Consider the following 16516-nt stretch of genomic DNA (forward strand, 5'->3'; position numbering starts at 1 on the left):
TCTTTCTTTCTTTCTTTCTTTCTTTCTTTCTTTCTTTCTTTCTTTCTCTTTTCTACGTTTTTTTTTTGCAACCATCCTGAAGATACCTGATAAGCTAGGGCCAGATGGAAGAAGAGGAGGACACCCCCTCTCAGTGGACTCAGAAGGGGGCAGGGAGGAGATGATGGAGAGAGGGAGGATTGGGAGGGAAAGAGGGAGAGGGCTACAGCTGGGATACAAATGAATGAATAAAATTATTTAAAAAGAAAAAAAATTAGAAAAAGAAAGAAATGCTAGGCAAACTCTCCCCAATGATCCATGCTTCCAGACCTTCATTTTTCTCTGATGTACATAAGTGGATAATTTGACATTTTTTTTTCACAGAGTATGAGTATGGTAAATGATAGATGTTTATTAGCTAATGAAGTCTATTAGGTCCTCTAATAGCATAACTGTACTTATCTGTGATTGATTGTGCTGAAGCCCAGATAATAATAGCAGTTTACTTTGTCGTGGCATTAGAGGGAATATTTAACCTTTATTTTATTTTTTAAGAAAGTGAAGAATTTTCAGAAGCACAGCCATTGTCTAGGGAACCATATAACCATATATAACCATTAAGAGTATGGATGTTTGAGTTCCCTTCTTTATATTACTATAACAGAATATCCAATACAATTTAGAGACATGAGAGTCAGATGTCTGTAGATTGGATATGCAAAGACAAGTAGGCACATTTAACTGTCTTTTGTTGAAGGCCTCATGATAGTAAAGAAAATGGGCACAGGTAAAACATTCACAGGCAAGAAATGATGTAAGGGAATGAAAAATACACTGTGCTTGCTGTGTATCCCAATCTTGCACCAATAATCCATTCCTCCTGAGGAAGAATATTATATTGATACTTCATGAAGTCTCTGTCCACATTACACATATAATGACCATATGCACACTAAGTCCAAAATTCTATAAGTAAACTAAAGCTCCACACGAGTTGTGGTAGAGAACAATAGGGTCTTAACCACAGCCTGAAGTGAATGTGAACAACCGAGCACCCCATGTACTTGGACATGTTCCACATCTCCTCTGCAGCATTTTTGTTCTGTGGTTCTGAAATAAAATATAAAAAGCTGAATTACATAATACCAAATTCTCATTTTATGTTTAGAACACAAAATAATAAAGAAAATATTCAGGAAAGCAAAATCAGAATTGTGGACCTATTTCTTTTCTTTTAATGACTTAGTGTAAAGTCAGAGGACGGAAAACCAGTTGAAGTTAGTCTCCATTAAAACACTGACATGAGACTATCAGAGACTCATTGATTGCATAGAGAAATTAAGTTGAACAAACATTTAATGAACTTGATATTGGATAAGGCCTTGTGTAAGCTTATTTCATCTCAAAGAAGGGTCCACACACCTGTCTCACAGGTTAAAAATTGCTGATGAGTTATATATGTAAAGTGAGTGTCATATTTTATTTAATACTTTATGTTTATTGAACTATTCCCCAACTGGCACACAGTTTTCCCCTCTGTGATTTCTAACTTTAATTACTAGGTGACAAATGTCCAACATGTTTAATGTTATTTCACCGTTCATCCATCTGGAGTTTCCTCGTGGCTGAATCTGCTCTAGGTTACAACGATCTGAAAACATTTCCCAAAGGGGAAAAAAAAATTGCAAAGGAGTTTTATTCTTTTGTTTAAAAAAAACACATGATTATTAGAAGAGATGCCAGATTTAGACCATAGAAAAATAAAATTAAAGGCTACTTTATGGCTGGCCTGCTGACCTCTACTTCTAGTCCCAGCACTTAGGAAGCAGAGGGACTGCAATCTGGAGACCAGCCTTGGGTATGGAAGATTCCATTTTAAAACAAACAGAACAAAGAAAAAATAATGTTTTTTTTTGTACAAACTCAGTTTCTCAACAACATTGTCCAGCTCCATGACCACACCCTTATATTCCACCACATAATAATTTACATATAATTTTTTCAAATGACATTTGTCTCCTATTTCTTCTCTCTCTTATCCATGGTCTTTCAGCAGATACCAAGCGAGGTTAAGCTCAATGTTTTGTCTAGATTTCTCTTTTGTACATTATGGAATAATTTAATATCCAGACGGGCAGGATGGTCAGTTTCCAGTCAACAATGAAGTAATCCAGCAATTCAAAAAATTCATTAAATGTTAGCCAAATAGTACATCTTACTCTTACTTACTTGAGTAAAGAAAGTGATTTGTGTGATCTGTTTTTGAAGGTATAAAAAGAACAGACCTTTGCAAATCAAGAGGCAAGTTATAAGAACATTGCAATACATTCAAATGGGAAAACATTTTAAAATTTTCTTTCATAATTATTTTAAAAATATACTATGAAAAACTTAAATTCATTCTGGTTTTGTCATTTTAGAGATTGATTCCAAATTGTGTTGATTAAACATAAATTGAATGGGGTTTGGAGGTTTCCTCTACAAGAATGTGAAGTGTTGTAATAGTCAAATTATGAGGAATAAATGGTTTGTCCTTCCTCATTACGAAATCATCATCACAGAGTCTAACTTACTTGCATCCATTGACAACATTCAGTTTTCACCTCTCTACTCTTTATAAGTCATGGATGGAAATTAAGGTCTACTTTAAACATTTGTATTTGAGATTTGAAAATATTATTTTTATGTTATTGATCTGACAATTCGTCATTTGGCAACATACAGAGAAAGTGGAAAATCACAGTGTCCCAAATAAGCTACAATTTTTATACATCAATTCTATATAAAACTCAGGCAGATTTTACATAAGGAAAAGGTTCTATGGAGGGCACTCTATTGACCACATGGTGATGGGGTGAACAATTCAACAGTAGCCTACAGAAAGCACAGATCTGACCCATGAGGAGACTCGGTCTCTGAAGCCACTATGCAGTAGCACTGGCCAAAAGAAGCCTCCAAACCAGAAAGTGAAGTTTGGACAGATGAAGCTGCAATCTGGGCAGCACTATGAAGTGGTCACATTCACAAGGGCTTCTCACACTTCGGAAAATAACACCAGGATCTCTGTTGAAAAGGTTAGACTAACTTTGTAACTTGTATGTCTTTTAAAGCCTATAGTTTTGAGTTTTAGGTTCAGGTTAAGCTAAAGCCTCTTAGTACCTTTCCAGAGAATGGAGAAATGTAACCCTATCTGTGAGGACAGATAGAAAAAAAGTGAAGTACCTTGGGGTGACACTAACCAAGCAAGTGAAAGACCTATTTGGGAAACACTTCAAGTCTCTGAAGAAAGAAATTGAAGAAGATCTCAGAAGATGGAAAGATCTCCCGTGCTCATGGATTGGTAGGATTAACATTGTGAAAATGGCCATCCTGCCAAAAGCAATCTACAGATTCAATGCAATTCCCATCAAAATACCAACTCAATTCTTTACAGACCTTGAAAAAAAGATTCTCAGCTTCATATGGAGAAACAAAAAACCCAGAATCTCCAAAACAATCCTGTACAACAACAGATCATCTGGAGGTATCTCTATCCCCGATCTCAAGTTGTACTACAGAGCAATAGTAATAAAAACTGCATGGTATTGGCATAAAAACAGAAAGGAGGATCAATGGAACCGCATAGAAGACCCAGAAATAAACCCTATGAATACTCGATTTTTGACAAAGAAGCCAAAACCATTCAATGGAAAAAAGACAGCATCTTCAACAAATGGTGCTGGTCCAACTGGATGTCCACATGCAGAAAAATGAAAATAGATCTATATTTATCACCCTGCACAAAACTAAAGTCCAAGTGGATCAAAGACCTCAACATAAAACCAGATACTCTAAATCTGTTAGAAGAAAAAGTGGGGAACAGCCTAGAACTCATAGGCACAGGAGACAACTTCCTGAACAGAACACCAACAGCACAGGCTCTAAGAGCAACAATCAATAAATGGGACCTCATGAAACTGAAAAGCTTCTGTAAAGCAAAGGACACTGTCATCAAAACAAAACGCCTGCCTACAGATTGGGAAAGAATCTTCACTAACCCTTTATCTGACAGAGGACTAATATCCAGTATATACAAAGAACTAAAGAAGCTGAAAAGCAGCAAACCAAGTAATCCACTTAAAAAATGGGGAACAGAGCTAAACAGAGAATTCTCGACAGAGGAATATCAAATGGCAGAGAAACACTTAAAGAAATGCTCATCCTCATTAGCCATCAGGGAAATGCAAATCAAAACGACCCTGAGATATCACCTTACACCCATCAGAATGGCCAAGATGAAAAACTCAAGTGATAACACATGCTGGAGAGGTTGTGGAGAAAGGGGAACCCTCCTCCACTGCTGGTGGGAATGTAAACTGGTACAACCACTCTGGAAATCTATCTGGTACTTTATAAGACAATTAGGAATAGTGCTTCCTCAAGACCCAGCTATACCACTGCTAGGTATATACCCAAAGTTTGCTCAAGTACACAAAAGGGATATTTGCTCAACCATGTTTATAGCAGCTTTATTTGTAATAGCCAGAACCTGGAAACAACCCAGATGTCCATCAATGGAGGAATGGGTACAGAAATTGTGGTATTTTTACACAATGGAATACTACTCAGCAATCAAAAAGGAGGAAATCATGAAATTTGCAGGCAAATGGTGGAATTTAGGAAAGATCATCTGGAGTGAAATATCCCAGAAGGAGAAAGACAAACACGGTATATACTCACTTATATAGACCTATAAGATATGATAAACATAATGAAATCTATACACCTAAAAAAGATAATCAAGAGAGCGGACATGGGGTAAGATTATCAATCCTTGTTTTGAAAGACAGATGGGATGCGCATTGAACATTGACAGGAGTCTACTGAGCGCATTTGAAAGACTCTAACTAGCAGTTAGTTGTTTTCAAAGCAAAGACTCATGACCAAACCTTTGGCAGAGTACAGGGAATCATAAGAAAGAAGGGGAGTTAGTCTGATGAGGAAAGGATAGGAGCTCCACAAGGACCAAATATATCTGGGCACAGGGTCTTTTCTGAGAGTGACATGCAACCAAGGACCATGTATGAATGTAACCTAGAACCTCTGCTCAGATGTAGCCTGTGGTAGCTCAGTAACCAATTGGTTTCCCATAGTGAGGGGAAGAAGGACTATTTCTAACAGGAACTCAATGACTGGCTCTTTGGCCTCCCCACCCCCAAGGGAGGAGCAGTCCTGTTAGGCCACAGAGGAGAACTTTGCAGCCAGTCCTGAAGATACCTGATAAAACAGGATCAGATAAATGGGGAGGAGGTCCCCCCTATCAGTGGACCTGGCAAGGGGCACGGTGGAGATGAGGGAGGGAAGGAGGGACTGGGAGGGAATGAGGGATCGGGACACACAGAGTTAATAAAATGTAACTGAGAAGAAAAAAATAAAATTCAAAAAAAAAAAAAAAAAGAAATGATTGCTCATGGAATGGTCAGAATTTCAAAGGAAAAAATAAATAAATAAATAAAAGAAAAAAAGTGAGCAAGCAATGACCTTCACTCAGCAAAAAGAATGACCAGACCCTTGTCTTTGAGAAATGTTTCTTAGCAACCAACCCAGAGGGCTCCAATTCTTCTTCTGACCTCCTGCCAAGAGCCCTGCAATCCTAATCTTCAAGGATGAGCTAACCACCCCCACCTTCAATTGAAGCTGCATCCACTCTTGGCAGGACTGGCCAAGCTTGAGCACCTAAGACTAACCAATTATCTTACTTTATAGCTTCCTCATCCAATCTTAAATTTCCAAAACTGCAACTTCAAATTTCCCGTAATTTTTCTTTTTAAAAACCGAAGGCCTTTGTCTCCCAGTGCCACTCTTTGCTGACCAGCAGGGTGACTCCATTGTGCAATGGCTAAATTAAACCTCTTGCTTTTGCAAAGAGTCTTGGTCTGTGGGAGTTTCTGGGAAGGGCGAGATCTTGACCTCCTGAGCTGTGAGACCCAGGTCTTACAGTGTGACACTACAAGGCCTTGACAGCGAGTTATGAGCATAGAGTTCCCAGGAAGGTCGGTGTCTTATTTCCAAATAGGCTAATTGTTTTAGCTGGTGCCTTACCATCAGATTTTAAAGTCTCTGAAACAGAAGGTAAGGGTAGGGTAGAGTTTGACAATGAAGAAAACACACAGATCTGAGGGAGAAACCACACCTACGAGGGGTTCTTTAAGTACTCCATAGACTGAATCCGACTGGATTGTGTCCGTAGCAGTGTTTCTCAACCTTTGTAATGCTGTCACTCTTTAATACTGTTCCTCATGTTGTGATGAGCCCCAACCACAACGTTATTTTCATTGTAAGTTTTCTAGTCTAATGAATCGTAATATAAATACCCAACATGCAATATATCTGATATGCAACCCATGTGAGAGGATCGTTTGCTTCCTAAAGATTGCGACTTTAGGAAGGTTGAGAAAGCACTGATCCTTTGGCTCAGCTAGAAGAGTTGCAGCGGTCACATCTGTATTCTCGGGACCAATTGTCAGAGGCAAAGAGAATAATAGAGGCCACAAAGAAGATGCCAGTCATTATCTTTATTTGCACTTCCTTTCACTGAATTTAACACTCAAAATCTGGAGATAATGAGTGAGAGTATCAAAAATAGGCTATCTGAGCTGCAGGGATAATTCATGTGATAAAATGGCTGTTGCTGAAGAATGAATCTTGAATTTAGATCCCCAGAATGGCAGTGTGTGCTGTAATCCCAGAGCTGGGAAAGAAGGGACAGGAAAATCTCTGTGTCTTGATTGTAGGTCAAAAGGACAAAAGATGAACAATTTGCCAGAGTTTTATCATTTATATAGCCTCTGTCCAATGCCTGGTACCATGCCAGCGTTGGGCATTTGCTTTGTTTTAATTAGCACAAGTATAGAAAGTTAGTATTTTAACACATTTCTGTTCACAATGAAATTTGGGGTGGAATGCATTTTCACATTTTAACTTGTGGCCTATTTCAACACAAAATATGGGAATATTGCTTTATAAAAATCTATCTTATTTAGCATAGACAATTCTATTATTATTATTGTTATTATTTATAATTTTAATTTTGCATATCAGTTGTAGCCTTCTCCCTCATAGACAATTCTTTTTTTAATTTATTTTTTTATTTTTTTAAATATTAGTTACAGCTTATTAACTTTGTATCCCAGCTGTAGCCCCCTCCCTCATTCCCTTCCAATAACATCCTCCCTCCCTCATTTCCTCCCTGCCCCTTTCCAAGTCCACTAATAGGGGAGGTCTTTCTCCCCTTCATTCTGACCCTATCAGGTATCTTCAGGACTGGCTGCAATGCCCTCCTGTGTGGCCTAGCAAGGCTGTTCCTCTCTCTCATGGGTTGGGGGTTGAGGTCAAAGACTCAGCCATTGAGTGCATGTCAGAAATAGTCCAGTTCCCCTTACTAGGGTACCCACTTGGATACAAAGCTACCATGGGTTATATCCGAGCAGGAGTTCTAGGTAATATCCATACATGGTCTTTGGCTGGAAATGCAGTCTCAAAGAAGACCCCTGTGCCCAGATATATTTTGTCCTTGTGGAGCTCCTGTCCTCTCCAGGTCCCCCTTTTTTCATATGATTCCCTGCACTCTGCCCAAGGTTTGGTTTTGAGTCTCAGCATCTGCTTTTATCCACTGCTAGGTACAGTCTTTCAGAGGCCCTCTGTAGTAGACTCTTGTCCTGTTACTTGTTTTCTCCTACTTCCCATGTCCATCTCATTTGCACAAACAATTCTTAAGGACAGTCGTTGATAAAAGACATTTGAGGATTTGTCTTACTATTATTATTATTATTATTATTATTATTATTATTATTTGCAATTTATTCACTCTGTATTTAGTTTCAGTCCCCTCCCAGTTCTCCTACAGTCCCACCATACTCCCTTTTATTCCCGTATCCGTCTTCCCTAGTCCTCTGATAGAGGAACTCTTCCTCCCATACTGTCTGACTCAAGCCTATCAGGTCCATCAGAACTGCCTGGATCCTCTTCCTCTGTGGGCTGGCTAGATCATCCCACCAGGGAGAAGTGATCAAGGAGCAGGCAATCAACTTCATCCTGAGTGTGGTAACCCAAAAGCAGAAAGACATGCATGGTATATACTCACTTATATAATTACAGAATAAACATACTAAAATCTACAGACCTAAATAAGCTAAACTACAAGGAAAGAAAGATGCTTAATTCTCATTCATAAGGGAAAAGAGGATAGACACCAGAAGTGGTAGAAGAGAGGGAACAGTACTAGAGTCTACCACAGATGTCCTCTAAAAGATTCCACCCAGCAGGGTATTGAGGCAAATGCAGATACTCACAGCCAAACTTTGAACAGAGTTCAGGGAGTCTTGAGGAAGAAGAGGAAGAGAGAAGGACCTAGAGTGGCCAGGAGTCCCACAAGGAGACTAACAAAGCCAAAAAATAAATAAATAAAGCTGGGCCCAGGGAGCAGTTTAGAGACGGATATATCAACCAAAGACCATGCATAGAGAGGACATAGACCCCCCTGTTCAGATGTAGTCCATAGACAGCTGTCTCCATATGAGTTCCCTCGTAAGGGGAGAAGAGACAGTCTCTGACACGAACTTGATTTGCCTTACTTCTAAAAATCTTCACCCTGCTCTTCTGTTCTATCCTGGCATGAAATCACAGGGTTTAGGAGTATCTAACAATATAATTCAGTTCTTGTCAGACAGATGGTAGGTGTGGAAACTAGATTTAATGTGTAGTGGTCTATTTTGGTATGCCCCACAATCTAAACCTTCAAAAAGGAATATGTAAAAGTAGTTTCCTGAAGTGCAATGGAATTCTAATTTAAATTTTGTTAAAAACACTTTCAGAAATGAAGCTGAAGAAAATGAATGTGTATGAGAAAACAAGTTTATTGTTGTTTCTTTTTTCTATTCCTTTTCATGGGAGTGTATTTGTACGTAGGGGGTGGAGTAGAAGGCAGTCAAAGCATACATATGTAGCAAGGATCAAGTCTTCTCACTTAGCCTTCCTTAGGATTATGGGCATGTGCAACCGTGCAGGGATCCAAACCTCATAGAAAGCTGAAATATAAATAAATTTAAATAAAACGTAACTATAATGCACTTAAATATAAAAGCTTAATAGTTATTTGTCAAAATATAAAAAGATGAAAGCAAAGAAGTTATTGCTTTTATATTGTCTGTTGTGTTTTTGATTTTGTACAGATGGGACAATGTAAGCATCACAAACCAATAACAAAGTGAGAAGCTCTCTATGCCTACCTAAGAAAGGTAGACTATACAGGACATTTCAAATAAGCATGTCCTTATACAGCAAATAACAAGCAAACAGCAAAACAAAATAAAATATTGTGGATAAATCAGGGAGTCATATGTCTAAAATGCATTACTTTGAAGGGTACTAACAATACGCATAAGGAATGGTTGGCCTTTCATCAGCGAAATGGGACAACTAGCTAGTCAACTTTACAACTGCCAAAAAAGTAAACAGAGTTGAAAAGAAATCAAACACTGAAAACATAGTAAACTCAGTTTGTGGGCAAATTCCTGTAATCCAAGCATTACAGAGGCAGAAGCATGTACTAGAAACATACCTGGGCTATATGGCAAGATCCTGTCTCATGCCCAGTGTGCCCCCAAACATAACTAAATATGCCCAGAAATGTGAGATTACAACTAAGGTATAAAAAAGCAAAACATGATTTGTTGTGTTAAACATGTAACAGCTATATGCACATGTATTAGATATATATTTTACTTTTATATAAATAATTGAATATTCATATTCCTAAATAAAAGTATACCAGAAATATGTTTTTATATAAGCTGTAATCAACATGGCAAGATGAATTACTGTATTTTTTTATTATAATCCTAAACTATCATTGAAATTATGACAAAATGCATAAATATAAATAAATCCGAAGCATTCATTGTTCAGTGAAGGAAAAGATGCAATATTTAAAAGAAACATTCTAAATATTTCATGGGAATGAGAATTTTATTCAGCTGGCGGGACTGGCAATCCAAATGGGTAGCATGTAGAGCATAAATGACACAAGAAGCTGGCTGAAAACCTGGCCAAGCCTGCTCAGAATGCCCACCAGTGTGCACCAGTAGCTTACTGGCCAGTGCCTGGTCCATGGATGAGAGTTTTCTTCCATTGTCAACTTGTCTTCATCTGACGACCAAGTAAAGAAACCCAAATGCATTATCCAAACAGTTATAAAGATGCCTTTTTTTCTTGTTTGATCAACTCCATTATGACCAATTTCTCACAAAGCACATCTGAAGGATTCCTCTCTGGACCAGTGACAAACACCTATCCTTCCTGTTTCTTAAGTCTCTATCTGGGCAAATGGTAGGTAATTCTCTGCTCCATGAAGCTCTGAGTAGTATTCATTTCTTCACACTCCAATGATTTTTGTTTATTTTATAGATTATACTTGTAAGTAAAAAAAAAAAATCAAAGAAATCTGGAGGCTACCACTTAACTTCCTTGGATGTAGAATAAATGAAGGCAGACATTTCTTGCTTTTATATTAGATTCAGGCCATTTTTCCTATCTAATCTGTAGGTATTCAAACAAAAAGAGAATTATTACCATCCTGATCAGTTGGCATTTGGTCTTCATAATCTTTCTTTCCTTTCTATCTTCTCTCCTCTTCTTCCTTTCCCTCTTTCTCCATCTCCTTTCCCCTCTATTTTCCCTTGTACTTCTTTCAGCAAATAGCACTTTAAGAACTTGCATTATGAATATCAGTAATTGTGAGGTAAACAGAGACATATCTCTACTATGTGATTTTGTTCACCATGCACCACCTTATGAAATTAGCTGAACCTAAAATTCATGTCTCGTCACTATCATACCTCAAGCTCCATATTGTAGAGTCTTCATTTAGTAAATTTTGACTACTCGTGACTTTTTCTTCTGCCCCTAGTTTCTGAAACAGTGATTTATTTCTTAAAATGCAAATGGTAACATCCAATCCCTTTTAAAGAATTTTTAATTGGATGAAGTTAAATGCATTATTGTCCAATGTTTTAATCTATACTTTCCTAATAATTATTATGCTTTGCCTTGTACTAATATGAACCACATATCCTTTTATTCCCAAATTCTTTATGTTCTGTTTCTGCTGATTCCTTATGCAACATTTATTTCTTATGTTTTTATCTAGCTTAAGGCTACCCTCATGTGGTATGGAAATTATTATTATTTTATTAATAAAATATGATATTTCAGTAATTCTCACACTGAACTTTGAATTTTTGCAAAATAGCACTTCACATACTATATTAGAGCATTTTCTGTCACCACACTGAAATGCCTCAGGTGAATTAAAGGAGAAACAGTTTATTGTGGCTCATGGTTTTGGAGGTACTATTCCATCATTGAAATTTCCATGTCTTTAAGTCACAAGTGAATCAAGACAAAGTGGGCTCAGCTTGTACTGGGAAAACACTTTATGCATAAGTCAAGAAACAAAGAGGAGATCAGAGTCTCATAATCCCAATTGATGTCATGAATCATGGAACTCCTTCAATTCTTTACCTTTTAAAGTGTGATAGATTTCAAGCCTCCACAGGGACAAGGCATTTACTATCAAACCCTTGGAGGATATTGAGCCTAATCACAGGAGACAAGCAGCAATGGTGACTGTTCAAAGATTGATTATTACCAAGAGAATCCCTAATCCAGAGAGGACAAGTCACATGTTTCTCATGCCTGACTATATACTGGACAACATCTCAGTAAAAAAAAATTGTCACTAAAATGATTTTTTTAGTGTCTTAATTGTAATCACAACTCTTTATTTGTTTGAGAATCCAAAAAGAGCATGAAGTATTGTCAGCTTTATCATCCAAGCCTTCTGATCCCTAATTTCCATGAACATTGTTAGAGACCCTAATAAAATGTGATTTTAATTGTTTTTAGGATTTATATAGAATATAATGCATTCATGAGCAATAATTTATCTTTAGCGTTTTAAACGTATGTTCTTTTAAATTCTTTGAAACCAATCAATTAATTTATTTATTACAACTTATTCACTTTGTATCTCGGCTATAGCCCCCTCTCCCAATCCTCCCAGTCCCACTCACTCTCTTCTTTCTCCCCATATGCCCTTTCCCTAATCTACTGATAGGAAATGACCACTTCTATCTAACCCTAGCCTATCAGGTATCATCAGGGCTGGCTGCATTGTCTTCCTCCGTGGCCTGGCAAGGCTGCAAAGTGCAGGGGGAGGTAATCAAAGAGCAGGCCACTGAGTTCTTGTCAGAGACAGTCCCTTTCTAGGGAATCCACTTGGGAACTGAGCAACCTATGGGCTACACCTGAGCAGGGGATCTAATTCCTCTATGGCATGGTCCTTGGTTGGGGTATCAGTCTCTGCAGGGCCCAGGATTTTTGGCTCTGTTGTTCTCCTTGTGGAGTTCCTGTCCCCTCCCCACCCCCCAGGTCTTTCTATCTCCCTCTTCTTCCATAAGGATTCCTGTGCTCTGTCCAAAGTTTGCCTATGAGTCTCCGTATCTGCTTTGGTACCCTGGTAGGTAGAGTATTTCTGAGTCCCTCTGTGGAAGGCTCCTGTCCTGTTCCTTGTCTTCTTTTACTTCCGGTATCTACCCTGTTTGCCATTTCTGTGTGAGGTTTCAGCTTCTTTCATAGGGTGCTCCTTGTCGCTTAGCTTCTTTAAGAGTATGGATTTTAGTATGTTTATCCTATATTATATGGCTAATATACACTTTTCACTGCATATATTCCAGATGTGTCTTTTTGTTTCTGGATTACCTCACTCAGGAAAATATTAAGGTGCGATGCATGCTGAAGAGGTTGTAGAGAAAGGGGAACCCCCCTCCATTGCTGGTGGAAATATAACCTTTTACAACCACTTTGGGAATCAATCTGGTACTTTCTTAGAAAATTAGGAATAGTGCTATCTCAAGATACAGCTGTACCTCTCCTGGGCATATATCCTAAAGATGCGGAAACATACAACAAGGACATTTGCCCAACCACGTTCATAGAGGTGTTATTCATAATATCCAGAATCTGGAATCAACCTAGACATTCCTCAACTGAAGAATGAATATAGAAATTTGCACAGTGGAATGACACTCAACAATTAAATACAAGGAAATAGAGGAGTGTTCCCCTTTCTCCACATCCTCTCCAGCATGTATCATTCCTTGATTTTTTGATCTTAGCCATTCTGATGAGCGTAAGGTGAAATATCAAAATTGTTTTGATTTGCATCTCCCTGATGACTAACAACACTGAACATTTCTTTAAGTTTTTCTCTGTCATTTGATATTCCTCTATTGAGAATTCTCTGTTTAACTCTGAACTCCATTTTTAATTGGATTACTTGGGTTTTTGGTGTTTAACTTCTTAAGTTCTTTATGTATTCTGGATATTAGCACTCTGTCAAATATAAAGTTGATAAAGATCCTTTATCCATCTGTAGGCAGTCATTTTGTTCTGATGACAGTATCCTTTGCTTTACAGAAGCTTTTCAGTTTCATGAAGTCCCATTTATTAATTGTTGCTCTTAGAGCCCATGCTGTTGGTGTTCCATTCAGGAAGTTTTTTCCTTTACCAGTGAGTTCTAGGCTGTTCCCTACTTTTTCTTCTAAGAGGTTTAGTCCCTATACTCTGAATCCAAGTGTGTTCTCTAGCAAGGGGAGCAGGGGCTGTAATCTGGCATAAACTTAGTGTAGGCTCTCTGATCACCTTCCTCTAGGGAGTGCAGCTTTCCCAGACCACATAGAAATATGATACAGCCAGCCTTGTTGAGAACTGATAGGCTAGGATCAGATAGAATGGGTGGAGGACCACCCCTATCAGTGGACTAGGTGAGGGACATAGGAAGAGAAGAAGGAGGTTGGGAGGGATTGAGAGGAGATGAGGGAGGGGCACAGCTGGGATACAATGTGAATAAACTGTCATAAATAAAAAAAGAATAATAGTGAAAAAATGTTGGTTTAACAAGAGAAGAGGAGGAAAACAGAGTGGATGGGTAGGGAGGTAAGGAAAAATCTGATATAAATTGTGGGATGGAAAACACAATTCAAAAACACAATGTTTAATTCTCATAGAATTAATAAAAATAAAGCAAGAAAATCATGAAGTTTGCAGGCAAATAAAAAGATCATCCTGAGTGAGGCAACCCAGAAGCAGAATGAAACATATAACATAAAGGTATGTTTTAAATCACTAATCAATTGGATTTTTATCAAAACGCATTTCTAAGGAAACAAACTAAAGTGCTTATGTAATTTTATTTATTAGTTTGTTATACCGCTTATTTTAAAATGAATATAGTAATTGAATATATTCTACAGTGCATATGTCAAACAAAGTAGTGAAATCAGCACACAAATTCTTACCATTTAAAACGTTAGTAAAAGGTGTTGTCGAGCAATTGCAAAAACAGAACGTGTTTGAGAGAGTGGGTGGTTGATGTATGGTTGTGCTTGAGGGAATTAAAGCTAAGTACCTGAAAGACAGCACACACTCAGAAAAGACCCTGTGCCCGGATATATTTGGTCCTTGTAGAGCTCCTATCCTTTCCATATCATACTAACTTCCCTTCTTTCATATGATTCCCTGCACTCTGCTGAGGGTTTGGTTATGAGTCTTAGTGTCTGCTTTGAAACACTGCTAGGTAGAGTCTTTCATGGATATAACCTAGAACTTCTGCTCGGATGTGGCCCGTGGTAGCTCAGTAACCAAGTAGTTTTCCAAAGTAAGGGGAACACGGACTATTTCTAACAGGATCTCAAGGGCAGGCTCTTTGACCTCCCTCACCCCCAGGGGAGGAGCAGTCTGTTAGGCCACAGAGGAGGACTTTGCAGCCAGCCCTGAAGGTACCTGATAAAACAGGGTCAGATGAAAGGGGAGGAGGTCCTCCCCTATCAGTGGACTTGGAAAGGGGCAGGGAGGAGACCAGGGAGGGAGTGCGGGGTTGGGGAGGGAATGAGGGAGCGGGATACATCTGGGACACAGAGTTAACAAATTGTAACTAAAAAGAAAATAATAATAATAAAAAAAAAGACAGCACACACTCTTTTTTTTTTAAAGAAATGAGATTATTCTTGTCCCAAATGAAATGCATAAAAGCTCAGACAGTTGTTTAATAGTCTATTAACAACCATTCTATTAGGCATTCAGCCATTGAACCCAGAGAGTGACAGGTACATAGAATAATGTTTCCTTAAAAATCAGACGTGATATTATCTTCACACACTCTTAAGTGAACCCAGGGATCACTAGAACACAAGGTCAATTCAAGGCCTTTCTTACCATTTTAAAGCCAGAGGTGACTGTATCAACACAGTATTTGGGATGAGAGTTTAACTTTGTATGTAAATATAGATGTAAAACAAAACTATGGCTGCCTTTAAACCACTGCTTGTATATATTTATATCCAAGAGGAAAATATTTGTGTATATTTAATTATATAACATAATTATTTTCAGTAGTATTATTTGAAATACTACAAAGGGAGGAAAATGTTGACTTTTTAAAAGCATAGTACATTAATATTGTGAATATTGTGTTGTAATAAAATTTGTAGAGCCATTATTTGGGGGGAAGGGTGGGTGTAGATAGGACTATTATTGACCAGAAAGGCAATTTCATTTATATGACATCATGCCATAATAATAATTTGTTCACAAAACTGTGTATAATTATGAAGCTCATTGTTGTGGTTTACATCTTTGTTTTATTGCCAATTTAAGTACCAAGTGTACCTCAAAATTCTGATCTTGCCAGCTATCATTACATAATCAGGATAACAGAGATAATGATATATCCAAAACTTTCTCACTCTTTAGAACTCAGTCAAGTTATCATCTTCAATACTAACTTTCTCTTTACTACCTCAACCACTGAGTAACTTACTCCTTCACCAACCAACCAACCAACCAACCAACCAACCAACCAACCAACCAACCAACCACGTCCATATTTCTTACGTAACATCAATACTGCACTAGATGTTATGGCAGTTATCACTTTATAGCATCCTATTATTTAACATAACATCTGTCACTCTGCTATATTATATATCTCCAAGGGAAATTCTGTATCTGCTACGTTGCACTATTTTATCATCTTCTTTTTAGCACAGAGTCTGACATTTACAATAAAAACAAAATTACCATTTAGTTTATAAATGCAAGTTGCATTTGATATTATATTTACCTATAATAAGATGATGTTTACTTTACTTTCAAAAATTGTCTTTGTCCTCTGTGGAGGAAAGTAGCATATTCTTTGAGTTTTTTTTCTCCTCCCTCAACTCCTCCCACGTCCTAACTTCCCTCCATCTTGCCCCTTATTCCCTTCTCCTAGTCCACTGAAATGGGTAGTTCTCCTCTGCCATCTGCTCATAGCTTATCAATTATCATCAGGACTGCCTAGATTCTCTTCCTCTGTGGCCTGGTAAGACCACACTGCTAGGGGCAAGTGATCAAAGAGTAGGCTATCGAGTTCATGACAGAGGCAGCCCATGTTCCTCTT

The sequence above is a fragment of the Psammomys obesus genome, unplaced genomic scaffold, assembly GCF_907164565.1.
Source record: "Psammomys obesus unplaced genomic scaffold, mPsaObe1.curated_primary_1811, whole genome shotgun sequence".
Lineage (NCBI taxonomy): Eukaryota > Metazoa > Chordata > Mammalia > Rodentia > Muridae > Psammomys > Psammomys obesus.